The 12,778-nt window shown below is 54.0% G+C and overlaps 2 protein-coding genes across 3 annotated transcripts in view; one reads left to right on the top strand and one right to left on the bottom strand.

The window, feature by feature from the left end:
- Window positions 1–8,434, bottom strand: part of LOC133342300 (homeobox protein OTX2-like) — a 45,103-nt gene extending 36,669 nt beyond the window's left edge. Inside the window, exon 1 of the mRNA XM_061551382.1 lies at window positions 8,013–8,434. The gene's annotated coding sequence lies outside the window, so the exon portion shown is untranslated. The remainder of the gene's footprint in view (window positions 1–8,012) is intronic.
- LOC133342296 (uncharacterized) overlaps window positions 1–12,778 on the top strand; it is a 150,418-nt gene that overhangs the window by 4,013 nt on the left and 133,627 nt on the right. Inside the window, exon 1 of one of the 2 annotated variants that reach the window (XR_009755113.1) lies at window positions 10,994–11,118. The exons of the other annotated variant lie outside the window; for it this stretch is intronic. The gene's annotated coding sequence lies outside the window, so the exon portion shown is untranslated. Of the gene's footprint in view, window positions 1–10,993; window positions 11,119–12,778 lie in introns of those variants that run through there. 2 annotated transcript variants of the gene reach the window in all.

Raw genomic sequence — 12,778 nt, 5'->3', positions numbered from 1 at the left:
CACGACCCCGCGATTTGACGACAATAACAACAACAGCAGCAGCAGCAGTCCCACGCCGTTCGCTCTCATCGGCGGCGCACGCACGCGGCCAACTCGGGCGAGTTCCGTTGCGACGAGCGGTGCTCCCCGTTGCGCCTCTGCAATACACAACACGATTTGTGTATCGCAATACACAACGAGTGCTGTGTATCGCTCGGTCTGCTGCCGCTTCCTCTGTCTCCGACCGCTGTCCGCGCGTGACCAGCCCAGAGCCACCGCGCGCTGCCGCTGCTGATAGAGAAACACGTGGGGGTAGCAACACCGCGCGGGCGCTAACCCGGGTCGCCAAAGGTTAATATGATCTCCAAGGGCCGCTTTTTTTTCGTTTTGCAAATCATTCTTGCTGCAGCCGCAGTCGCGAGTCTGTTGACATTAATTGGGGAGGGGGGGATGGGTGGTGGGGGCGGTCTAACGCCTCTTCGCACGAAGCGGCCGCAGTAATCAGATTTCTCTCCTCCCGTACCCTTCCACTCCGCCTTTGTATCTCCCCGCTCCCAGAGGCGTTCGTTGCGTTAAAAGCGAAAGTGATTTTCCGCCCATCATCCTGCCTCCAGCTCTGTTGAGCCGGTGGTGGAAATTCCACATTCCTATGGCTGAGACGAGTCTGGTTTAGACCACGTCACTCGTAATCCCCGTTGGTCTAGCTCTCTCTTTCTCTCTGAATGTATGTATCTTGTGCAGGGTCATTGCACGAAACGTTAGCCCCCGCTTGCTATGTATTTGTTTTAGCTGTCAGGCATTGTTAATAATGGAGGTGGATGGGTTTATGGTTTGGTTGTAATTTTACACCACTTCCAAAACAGCTCCCTAATTATAATGTCCGTACAGCATGATCATGGATATTACTATCCCGTGTGTATAGAACAATAGTGCACACATACACACACACCATCATTTACAGCCCCTTCGTGAAGCCACAACTGGATGAAGGTCTCCGCACGCCCTATAGCGGTCATGGGGAGGTTGTTTGACCATACTTCACTACGCTGGTCATTGCGGGTTCGTGACCGGTGGTGGTGCCCATGCAGGCCCCGGTCTGGACATCTTTCGCCGCTGATTTTAAATCCGTGGCCGGCACTCGAATTCGGGTCGCTGGGTTCGCAGCGCAGCACAAGAACCACGCCACTGCACCACCACCACCGCTCCACACGTGCTCCATGGTTATCTACAACTATGCGACAACCTCGCCCTCCCACTCGAGACACACACAGAGAGAGAGGGACAGACAGAGAGGGGGAGACTTGTTGTCTGAAAGGAGAATCTTCGTCTGCTGCTGCTGCTACTAAGACTGTGGTACCTATTTTTCGATTTAAAGCTTTCGTTACTGCAGGGATTCATCTTCTTGGTTCTTTCGGTAAAGTCACGTAGAATTGAAATAATAAAATAATACAAATGAAACATAATAAAATAATTCTCACGACGTTTCGGCCACAACGCAAGTAGCCGTCCTCAGGTGGAGAACAGGTCTGTCGAGGAGACAGAGGGCACGTGGGATGTAATTCCACCCACCCCCCCTCTGCGAGGAAGGACAATCGAACCCTACTCAGCGTCTCAATTGCGCGCTCTCAATGCTGGGCATCATCCCATCATCATCATCATCAGGCAGTGTCGATCCACTGCTGGATGAAGGCCTCTCCACGCGGTCCACCGCTGTTATGAGCATCTCACTTCGACACTCCGAGCTGACATCGCCGCTCCATCTCCGCGGCGGTTGTTCCTCGTGGACGCGTTCTCTCCTTTGGCTGCCATTCCGTCACCAGTCTCGTCCCGTCTCGCGATGACCTCTCGTGGCCCAGGCCCGCGCTAGTCGTCACTGTCACAATGTTTCTCTGATTTGTCTTTTTTTTTTTGCAGATCCCTCTCGTTTTTTGTAACGAGAAATGCGCACAATGTGCGCAACTGTTGTGCACGTTGCCGCGTCTCCGTTTGAGGGGGTCATATCAAACGCAGACAAAGATGCCCCGGATATCTCTTGAGGAAGGCCAGCGTCTCGAGAAGCTGTGACTTCTTATCTCGTTGTCTGTTAAAAACTCTAACAGATAGGTGGAATTCCTCCCCGTAGAGGGTATTAATTCTAGATTTGAAGCTTTCGTGACTGCAAGGATTCATATTCTTAGGTTTTTTTTTACGTGACTTTACCGAAAAAACCTAAGAATATGAATCCTTACAGTCACGAAAGCTTCAAATCTAGAATGCCCCGGATACCCTTCGACAGCATGCTGGGGTAAGTGTTGTTAGCCACGGAGTGGGTGGCCAGAATCACACAATGACCGCCTCTTTAGCCGCAACGCTGTTATTTACAGGCTGAGTCGACCTAGGGGGTATAGGATCGGTTCAGATATCCGTCAACGAGCGAGAATCGAACTCATTTCTCCCGTACGCTCACCACTGCGCCACCCCGTTCACAAGCGCGCATGTGAGAGTTACCAACGCAGTGCGAATCGAACTCGGGTCAACCGAACACCGAACTCCATTGGCCGATGGCTCGTGAACTCGAGTCGGACGCACACACGACTCGGCACACATGCACCTCGACCAACTCAGCCGTCACAAGCATCGGCCCAGAAGGCATATCATCATCATCAGCAGCATCATCCATTCGCGTGCAACTCTGGAAAGTTGAACACGTGCTCCGGGAGGTTCGTGTTACGCTTGAATGGGTGCTCTCTAACAGCACTTGCCCAAACAGTCTGTTCAAGGCTATAATGATCGGGGAATGGGGGCACCTTTGTATGTACCTCTATTTATTGACACGGTGAAGGTTTGAGCTATTGCTAATATAAGGAGTTCGGAGGGCGTGGAGTGTTGGACGTGAATTCAGGGCAATTCTCTCATTGCGAGTAATACCTGCTAAGTACGCTCCTCATGCACGTGCGCACGGGCACGACCGCACTCCGTCTCCATGTGCACGCACGCCCCAGGGTTTAGTCCATCGCGCTCGCGGCTTTCTCGACCGGCGTGGATTGCCAGCTGCTGTTGGCGAGAGCACTCCGTGTATACACCACGAGACCCTGTGTGCACAACGCACGTCGCGGACACGTGGTGGACACGTCGTGGCTCACGGCTCCGAGGTTCCATCCGGGCCCCTTTTTCCGCACGGAAGACGCACACCGCTTCCGTGCGGCGTCTTCAGGCGTGGCCGCAAACACACGCCGCCCTATAAACCCGCAACAGTGGATTATTGCACGGCGCGGAGTGGTGGTAACGGTGTAACGTGGAGTGTATACCCAACCAAACACACCGCATGTGCTAAGAACGTGGGTGATACCACGCGTCAGTCCGGCGCTCTTACATCTCTCGTAGAAAAAACAAAAACTTGGGGTGAAATGGTCTCATTCCTGCTGCAGAAGTTATGGCTATGAACTTTGATTTAGATAGCGTTATTCTCACTCCCGCGGGCTGACACGCGCACAGACTGTGTGTCTGTGTGCATGCGTATTGTTCGGCCGGATAGAGGGGGCGAAGCGGGCGCGGCACGGGCTAGAGAGGAAATGGAGTGATGTGGAACAAGAGGATGTGGAGCTGAGTGGACTTGCCAATGACTGGTACCAGCGGTATCAAGATCGACCTCTGTGTGAGGAGGCTCGTGAAGGACGCTGCTGGGCAGTTGGAGGCAGTCGCCCTCCAGCAACAACGTAGGGCAGAGGAGCGACGCTCACAACAACGAGTAGAGCGCCCGGCGGATAAAATTCAGAAAGTTGGCACAGTTGGGGGCACAGGTGGTGCATCGGCCAGCAGTCATCTCAGTCAGTCGACCCGTGGCACCTGCTGGGTCTGCCCCGTGACCTCCTGCCAGCGGGCGTTCGACACTTCACGTGGCCTCAACGTGCACATGGCCTGTGGCGAATGGCGGTTGTTGTTGCGGTTGTTGTGTATTGGGGAGTTAGCGCCCTGCGGGATGAACCCGGCGACCCCAGTTCGATTGCCGCTCACGGCCAACGCCGCTGACAATAAAAAAAAGCGGTCCTGGGCCTCCCCTACGTCGACTCAGCCACAAATGCGTACCTAGTGAGATGTGTAAACATCGCCACGAGGGAGACAAAGGCGGTCTGACTTGGTGCTGGCCACCCAGTCCCCTCGTGCGCTGTTCCGCCCCTTCATCTATACCGGGGCGTTGGGGGGGTGGGGGGGGATTTTGCCTTTGTGCGCGCGTGACTATTCTTAAATAACTGTGTATTGAATGAAGCAGATCTCTTAGGTGTGTATACACACACACACACACGCTCCGGATTTAATACGCTGTAGGCTCGTGACTCTGAGTGACGGATGGACGACCGAGTGATGTTAAACAGGGGCTACGAGACAGCTGACATTTGACAGAAGCATAATTGAGTTCATGCTGATAATTAGAACAAACATTCTCAGCACCTAATTTCCGACTTTGGGTCCCATAACTGGCGGAAGAGAAGTTGATTGTTTTCCCTCGGAGGGCGGGCAGGCTCAGCCGCATCGAGTTCCACATCGCGCCACGTCTCCTGCCTCGCACTCGCACACTCACACGCGCGCTGTCATCATGATCATCATCGGTGGACCGAGTAATTTGCCTCCCGTGGAGTGCGACGCTAAAGCCGGAAAAAAGTGGACCAAGCCCCTCCACTGGGAACTAAATCATCGCTGATGTATCCAGGAGAGGCACACTGAGTCATGTGGCTCATTCTCAAGAGGTTCCTGCTGCTGCAATAGGAGTTTTATTTGTTTTAAAGATGTTTTCGGCTGATGGATGCCGAGGTGTGTTTGTGCAGAACGGTGGCAAACCCACGCCAAGTGGACTCAGCATTGATTCACACGTTAAATATATTCACACACACACATGTAATTTCGGGCACTCGAATGCGCAGGTAATTACTGGAAACTAAGTAGCGAAGCCCACAAATACATTGTATGTCTCGCTGTCACAAATATACAAGTAACCCTCATTTCGATTTGCGTTATTTATTTTACCGGGTAAGACCCCCCCCCCCCCTGAGCTACGCAGCACTTTTTTCAGAAGCAATCTGGCTATCACAAATGATAGCTCAAACGAAGTGGCTCATCATCGTGTGGACATTTACAGCAGTGACCAACTACTCTGAACGCGTGGCGTTGATTCTAAATGTGGAGGGAAAACCCGGAGAACTTGGAGAAAAAATTCCACGCGACCACGAGGAGAGCATGCAAACTACGAATATACAGCAGGCGTTGGGGTCTGGATCGAACCCACGTCACATCAGCATAGTGGCCTTCTGGACCAACGCGTTTCCAGCAACCAAACCCACGACCGGCTTCGACTTTGCTGAGTCTCGTCAGCAGGGTGTGGCCGGTCAAAACAAATGCGACGCGATCGCTCCTGCAGTCGTGGTGTGCAGGAGGAAGACGTGGACCCTCGCACAAACTCACCCACGGCCCGACACCAACACACGTAATCAGTCGTTCACCCACTCAGTCGTTCATCCACTCAGTCGTTCACCCACTCAGTCGTTCATCCACTCAGTCATTCATCCACTCAGTCGTTCACCCACTCAGTCGTTCATCCACTCAGTCGTTCACCCACTCAGTCGTTCATCCACTCAGTCATTCACCCACTCAGTCATTCATCCACTCAGTCATTCATCCACTCAGTCGCTCACCTACTCAGTCATTCATCCACTCAGTCGTTCACCCACTCAGTCATTCATCCACTCAGTCGTTCATCCACTCAGTCGTTCACCCACTCAGTCGCTCACCCACTCAGTTATTCACCAACTCAGTCGTTCACCCACTCAGTCATTCATCCACTCAGTCGTTCATCCACTCAGTCGATCACCAACTTAGTCGCTCACCCACTCCCCCAAAAACCCGCACGCCTCGGGCCCCACGCACTGGTGCCCGCACAGTCGCACGTGTGTCCCCACCGCACGTGGGTGCCCGCCGCACGCACCAACGTCAACGAACGCAGCCGCTACTTGCACGGTTGCGCGCACGAGACCACGGGCCGCGCTGTGCGCCCCACTAAGCCACCCTCCGAGACCCCACGCGCAGCGCACGAACCCAGGCACACGCTGCGCTCCGCGGATGTAGCCTCGCGCGCGTACCCATCAGGTACCCGTCCGTGTACGCCCCCGAGGACCCAGGCGCACGGACGTGAATTACGCACGCGACCGTACACGCGGAACTTTCATCACCACCACCACCATCACCCTAGAAGGCGACAGGAGCGCACGAGTTTCTGGTCGCATTTATCGCTGTGCGTGTATACGTGCACACACACACATATATATACACAAAGATCACCCGTATAGCCTTAACAGACTGTAGGGGCAAGTGCTGTTAGCGAGCACCTATGAAGGCCAGAACGGTACACGAGGGGGTGGGTGGCGAGCACCACGCCAGACCGCCTTTGTCTCCCCAGTGGCGATGTTTACACACCGCACCAGGTACTCATTTGAGGCTGAGTCGACCTAGGGGAGGCCCGGGATCGGTTCAGATAATCGTCACTGGTGTTGGCCGTGAACGGGAATCGAACCCGGGTCGCCGGATTCATAGCGCAGCGCGCTAACCGCTACACTACACTACTATATATATATACACACACACATATACACACACATATACATACACACACAGTATATAGTGGGGAGCGGTAGTGTAGTGGTTAGCAAGCCGCGCTACGATCCCGGCGGCCCGAGTTCGATTACCGATAATAACAACCCGTGACGATTATCTGAAGCTGAGTACAGGATTAGGAGCCGTGTGTGTAAACATTGACAGGAGGGAGACAAAGGCGGCCGGGCGTGGTGCCGGCCACTCGCCGCCTCGCGTGCCCTTCTCTCTCAGAGCACTTGGCCCAAGTCTGTGTGGTCTATACGGGGGATGGGGGGGTGGGTGTTTGTTTTTGTGTAGATAGAAAGAAAGATGCAGTGGATGCGCGCCCACGGTGTGAGCGTCGCGCCTATAGGTCGCCTGAGCGCGGCCGTGCGAGCGCGCTCTCGTGTCGGACGTCGTGTGAACGTCGTGTGAACGTCGTGTGAACGTCGAGCACCAATACGCGCGTGCATTACCCCCGTTATTAATTACGAGAGATAGAAAGAGAGACTTCGAATCGCGGCTGTCAAAGTGCGCGCCGAGTTCGTGCGGCGAACAACAGCGACTCGTTAACTCCATCGACATCATCATCATGTTGATGATGATAATGATGATCATCATCACAACCGTTATGATGATAATGATCATCGGCATTATCCTACCGAGCGATCATGTGAGCGCAGGAATGATCTCCTGCTCTCCGTAACATATCCACACACGTGTGCTGTGTGCTGTGTTTCCATGCGTAACGCGACATCACCGATTGCGCGTGCGTGCGTGCGCGTGGCACTGTGTAAGTGTACCTGCATGTGTGTCCGCGTGTCTGTGTGTTCTACGTGTGTATGTATGCTTGCGTAAAAGTATATGTGCTTGAATGTGTGCACATGAATGTGTGGATGTTTCTGCGCGCATGCGTGTGTGTGTCTGCGACAGTGAGTGTCCATGATTGATTGTGTGTGTGATTATGCCGTTGTATGTTTTAACGGGTGCGTCTGTACGTCATCGTGCACGCGTGCCTGTGTGTATTTGTGCGCGTGTATGTATGGGCATGTGTGTGTGTGTGTTCAGTGACTCACCACTCACCCACAGCTGCAACCGAGGTACCACAGCCGAACTTTTTCAACTTTACCTTGTGTGCGTGGTGTGTGTGTGCGCGTATGTGCGTCTGTGTGTGAGTGTGTATGTGGCTGTGTGTGAGTGTGTATGTGTCTGTGTGTGCGCGTGTGTTGTCCTTGTATGTCTGTAAAGGCGGCTCGTGTCTTGTGTAGGCCTTCATCGGTGCTCGCTAACAGCACGTGTTCCAAGTCTCTTGAAGGCTATACGGGAGATCTTTGTTTTTGCATGTCTCTGTGCGCTCGCGCGTGTATGCGCGTGCGTCTCTCTGTGTGTGTGTCACTGTGTGTGTGTTACTGTGTGTGTGTCACTGTGTATACCTCCACGTGTGCACTTCACTCCGCCACCCACATCCACCAGGAGGGGATGAACACGGGCTGCTGATGTTGCTGCTTTAGCTGCTGTTGCTGCTGCTGCTGCTGTTGCTGGACACTTGATCTGGGTGCGTGGCTGCTATCGAAGCGCGTTGTGCACGAGCGGTACTACAATTACGATGATTCGCTGATGTTGACGCGAGGGCAGATGCTGCCCTGGCCGGACCCGGCGCTGATGGAATCCGGAGTGACGCGGCGAACAAATGAATTCATCACCGCAAATTGCGTGGGCATCTCTCGCCGGACCGAGAGCCTTCTGGTGCCGCACGGTGACTGGCTGGCTAGAGACGGTCACCGGCGGCTGGTCTAGCGGTAGCAATAAAAAAAAGATACATATATATGTGTAGAGAGAGAGAGGGAGCGGTGGGGAGAGTCCGGAGAGAGGGGGAGCCAGCGAGTGAGAGAGAGACAGATCCCCCCTACAACATGCAGCGTCTAATATCCGGAGCATAATCCTGCACCCATTCCGCTGGATTCGGCTGCAAGATTCAATATCTATTAAAGGATTACACAAACAAATATAACAACAACAACAAGAACGCGATGCGTTCATCGGCGAGGTCCGCGGGAGAGCGTCGGGAGTTCGAGGGGTGTGCAGCAAAGAATGTTTCACGTGCGTGCGTGAATGTATGCGCGCGCCTGCGTGTGTGTGTGCACGTGTCTTCAGCGTGTGTACGTGTGTGTGTGTAGTGTAAGGGGAGCGGTGGTGTAGCGGTTAGTGCGCTGCGCTACGAACCGGGTTACCTGAGTTGGATTCCCGCTCAGGGCCAACATCAGTGACGATTATTTGAATCGGTCCTGGACCTCCCCTAGGTCGATTCAGCCTCAAATGAGTACCTGGTGCGGTGTGTAAAAACATCGCCACTGGGGAGACAAAGGCGGCTGGGCGTGGTGCTTGCCACCCACCCCCTTGTGTGCCGTTCTGGCCTTCATAGATGCTCGCAAACAGCACTTGCCCCAACAGTCTGTTAAGGCTATAGGGGGAATATTTGTCTTTGTAGCGGTAAGCGCCCTACGCTACGAACCCAGCGGTCCGAGTTGGATTCTCGCTCACGATCTATAAACAGCGGCAAATATTTGAACAGGTCCTGGGCAACCCCTAGGTTGACTCAGCCTTATAAGAGTACCTGGTGCGGTGCGTAAAGGTCACCACTGGGGAGACAAAGACGGCCGGGAGTGGTGCAAACCCTTCACTCCTCATGTGCCGTTTCGGCTTTCACAGATGCTCGCTAGCAACACTTGCCCCAACAGTCTGTTAGGGATATCCATGGGATCTTTGCCTTGGTGTGTGCGTCTGTATATGTACGCGTGTGTGTGCGCGTCTCTCTGTCTCTGTGTGTCTGTGTGTGCATTTGTCCGTGTGTGACTTTCTGTGCGTCCTCTGCTCGTGTCCGTGTATGTGCGCGTCTGCGTTTGTTTACGTTAGTGCTTATGCACGTGTGTGCATGCGTGAGTGTGCCGTGCCCGTGTTGACGTGTGTAGTGGGGTAGGGAATTGCGCTGCGAACCCGGTGACCTGACTTCTGCATCGCTTATGGGCCTCCACTAGGTAGGCTCGGACTTAAATGAGTACCTGGAGCAGTGTGCAAACATCAGCGCCGTGGCGGACAAAGGCGGTCGGGCGGGGTTCTGGCCACACTGCCCCTTTCCCCCGTGGGTCGTGCTGGCTTTCATAGACGCTCGCTAATCGCACTTGCCCCAACAACCTGCGTTGACTACACGGGGGATTTTTGTCTGTATCTTGTCGGGAACCGAACCGGTGCTGAAGTACGGTGCGAGAGTACAGGAGGTCACCAGGCAGTCGCCCCTCTATGATGAAAAAGGGCCATTATCCGAAACGTCGCACATCCTTCCTAATGCTACAATGTGATTACGGAATGCGTTCTGCGGTATGAAGGTTGGAGACCCGATCGTTGTGATTGTGATGATTGTGATTGTTGTTGTGATTATGATCATTGTGACTGTCGTTGTGATTGTGATCATTGTGATTGTTGTTGTGATTATGATCATTGTGACTGTCGTTGTGATTGTGATCATTGTGATTGTTGTTGTGATTGTGACCATTGTGACTGTCGTGATTGTGATCATTGTGATTGTTGTTGCGATTGTGGTCAATGTCACTGTTGTGATTGTGACCACTGTGAATATTGTTGTTATTGTCATCACTGTGACTGCCATCGTGATCATCGCGACTGCTGTTGTGATCGTGACATTTGTTGTGATCATCGTGACCGTTGTTGTGATCATCGCCACTGTTATTGTGATTGTAGCGCGCGCGTGATCCGCGCGCTGTGCCCGCGGAATCCGTGCAGGGTGTCTCGCGCTGACGCAGCGCCGCGGGCAGTGTTGGGAGAGGGGCTGGGAGCTCGAGAGTTAGGGGAGGGGGGGGCGCCGGGCAGCGGGCAAACCCAGGGAGGGAGCGGGGAGGGAGCCGGGAGAGACGGGGAGGGAGCGGGGAGGGAGCCGGGAGGGAGCGGGGAGGGAGCCGGGAGGGAGCGGGGAGGGAGCCGGGAGAGACGGGGAGCCGCGGTGGCTGCTTCGGGAGGAGCTCGCAAGGTACGAATCCCCCCATGCCCCGGGCAAACGCAGCCACCGCTCCGGTCTGCCCCGCACGTTGTTGGGCGGCGGTGAGCGCTGCGCTGCGCTACGACACCGAACCGGTCCTGGGCCTCCCCTGGGTCGACTCAGCCTCAAATGAGTACCTGGTGCGGTGTGTAAACATCGCCACTGGGGAGACAAAGGCGGTCGGGCGTGGTGTTGGTCACCCACCTCCTCATAGGTGCTCGCTCACAATATTTTCCCCAAAAAGGTTTATTTAGGCTAGAAGCGGGGGGTCATTGTCGTTGTGCTTTCATTTATAGCCCCCAGGTCGATCCACTGCTGGATGAAGGCCTCCCTCGCGCCGTCTCGGTCATCATGGGGGTTGTTTGAACACGCGCGGGTCGGTGGAGGAGAGGGGGGGCAGCCGGGTTCACTCATCGCTGATGTTCGCCAACTTAGGTTGCCGGGGCCAGAGGGCAGTGCGCTAACCGCTGCGCCACCGCTCCACCACGGTGGGTCCCATCGATGAGTGGAGGATGCTGCTGTGATGCGCGCTTGCGAGGTGTGCAGAGTTGCTTCTGTCAATCCACTGCTGAATAAAGGCCTCCCCACGTCTTGAAGGGGAGGGGGGAGGGCGGGCATAGACAGATGAGCATAGAAGTACAGTACAATAGATGCTACTGCAATGCCATCCGCTGACAGCCACTGCTTCAAAGACAAAGATCTCCCGTATAGCCTGTAACAGACTGTCGGGGCAAGTGCTGTTCGCGAGCACCTGTGATGGAGCTCCAAGCTCGCCTCTGCGAAACCTGGCAGGCGCGCGAAGGGCACCGCTCCTCCACTCACGCAGCCTCTCCAGGCTCACAGCCTGCTTAGCTTCCCAAGATGGAACGGGATGGGGCGCATTCCGGTGAGGTTTGCTCATGGGCTGAGTGGCCACGCATAGTCACACAACTCCGCGTGTGCGTGCTGTGTCCGTCTGCCTTTGATGTCTTTGCACTCGGGCAGAGTGTGCGCCGTATTGACTCTGCACGGGCTGATAACATGCAGATATGCATACACACGTGCAGGATATACAGTACGTACATGCTCTTGTACGTGTATGCGCACAAACACGAATATGCAAGGATTCTGTAACAATGATAACAATTGCAGCCCTTTGTCAGTTCGCTACTGGTGAACGCCTACCCACGCAGGGTCAGGGACGGGGGCTGTTTGACCATACTTCACCACGCCGGGAAGTGAGAGTTGGTGGTCTGGGACCTGTTTTGATATCGCTTGCTGCTGCTGCTGATGATGATGTTACCCGTGGCCAGGAGTCGAACTCGGGTGGCCGAGGTCAGCGCACTAACTGCGCCACTGACCCACCCCGTAGTATTATTGTTGGAGTAAACACTATTTATACAATTAGCCACGAGTCTCAACGACAGCGCTTAATGAGTTTTTTTTTTATTACACAAATATACCAACGTCATTTTTGTATGCACGCATAGCCTACTCACTGCAGTTGAGTACATGAACACACATACACTACACAGATGCACACACAGTATAACACACCTATCAAACCCATACGGTTCACCCCGTGTTATTGTACAGGTAAATCGAGTTTTCAGGTCCACACTTGCGTACAGCCGTTTCATTACGGCCAAAACAAAATGAAAACATTTTGTCTATTCGTTTGTGTTTCTCCCTTGTGATGGGATGAACGTTGAGATTTATAAGGGCACGGGGTGACCAATACGGTCTTAATTGGTTTGTAGTAAGATAGGGCACCGATAAGGGGTTGACAGGTATGGCATAACTATACACACGTACACAGTGTAGTAACATACACGTGCACACGTATATGCACATGGTATGTAATACATCGTTTGCTCGTGTATACACACACTGTGGTTACATAGTGCATGGTGCCACGTGTGCTTTGCGTAGCGATGTCCATGCTTGCTGCCATACACAGGGGCGCCGCGGTGCGGGGCTGTTAACTCCCTTGCCAGGTCTGCAGGAGGTCGTGCGTTCGATCCCGATCCTGACATTTTTTTCCGTTCTCCCCGTGGTCGCATGGATTCTTCTCCGAGTCCTCCGGGTTTTCCCCTCCACGTTTAGAAACATGCGTCCACTTAAATGTGGCTACTACGATACATTTCTACGTAAGCCGCTTCGTTGAGC

This window comes from Lethenteron reissneri, chromosome 14, assembly GCF_015708825.2.
Source record: "Lethenteron reissneri isolate LAM-NWPU_2019-01 chromosome 14, ASM1570882v1, whole genome shotgun sequence".
NCBI classification, from domain to species: Eukaryota; Metazoa; Chordata; class Hyperoartia; order Petromyzontiformes; family Petromyzontidae; genus Lethenteron; species Lethenteron reissneri.
This window is presented reverse-complemented; position numbering and strand designations above follow the sequence as displayed.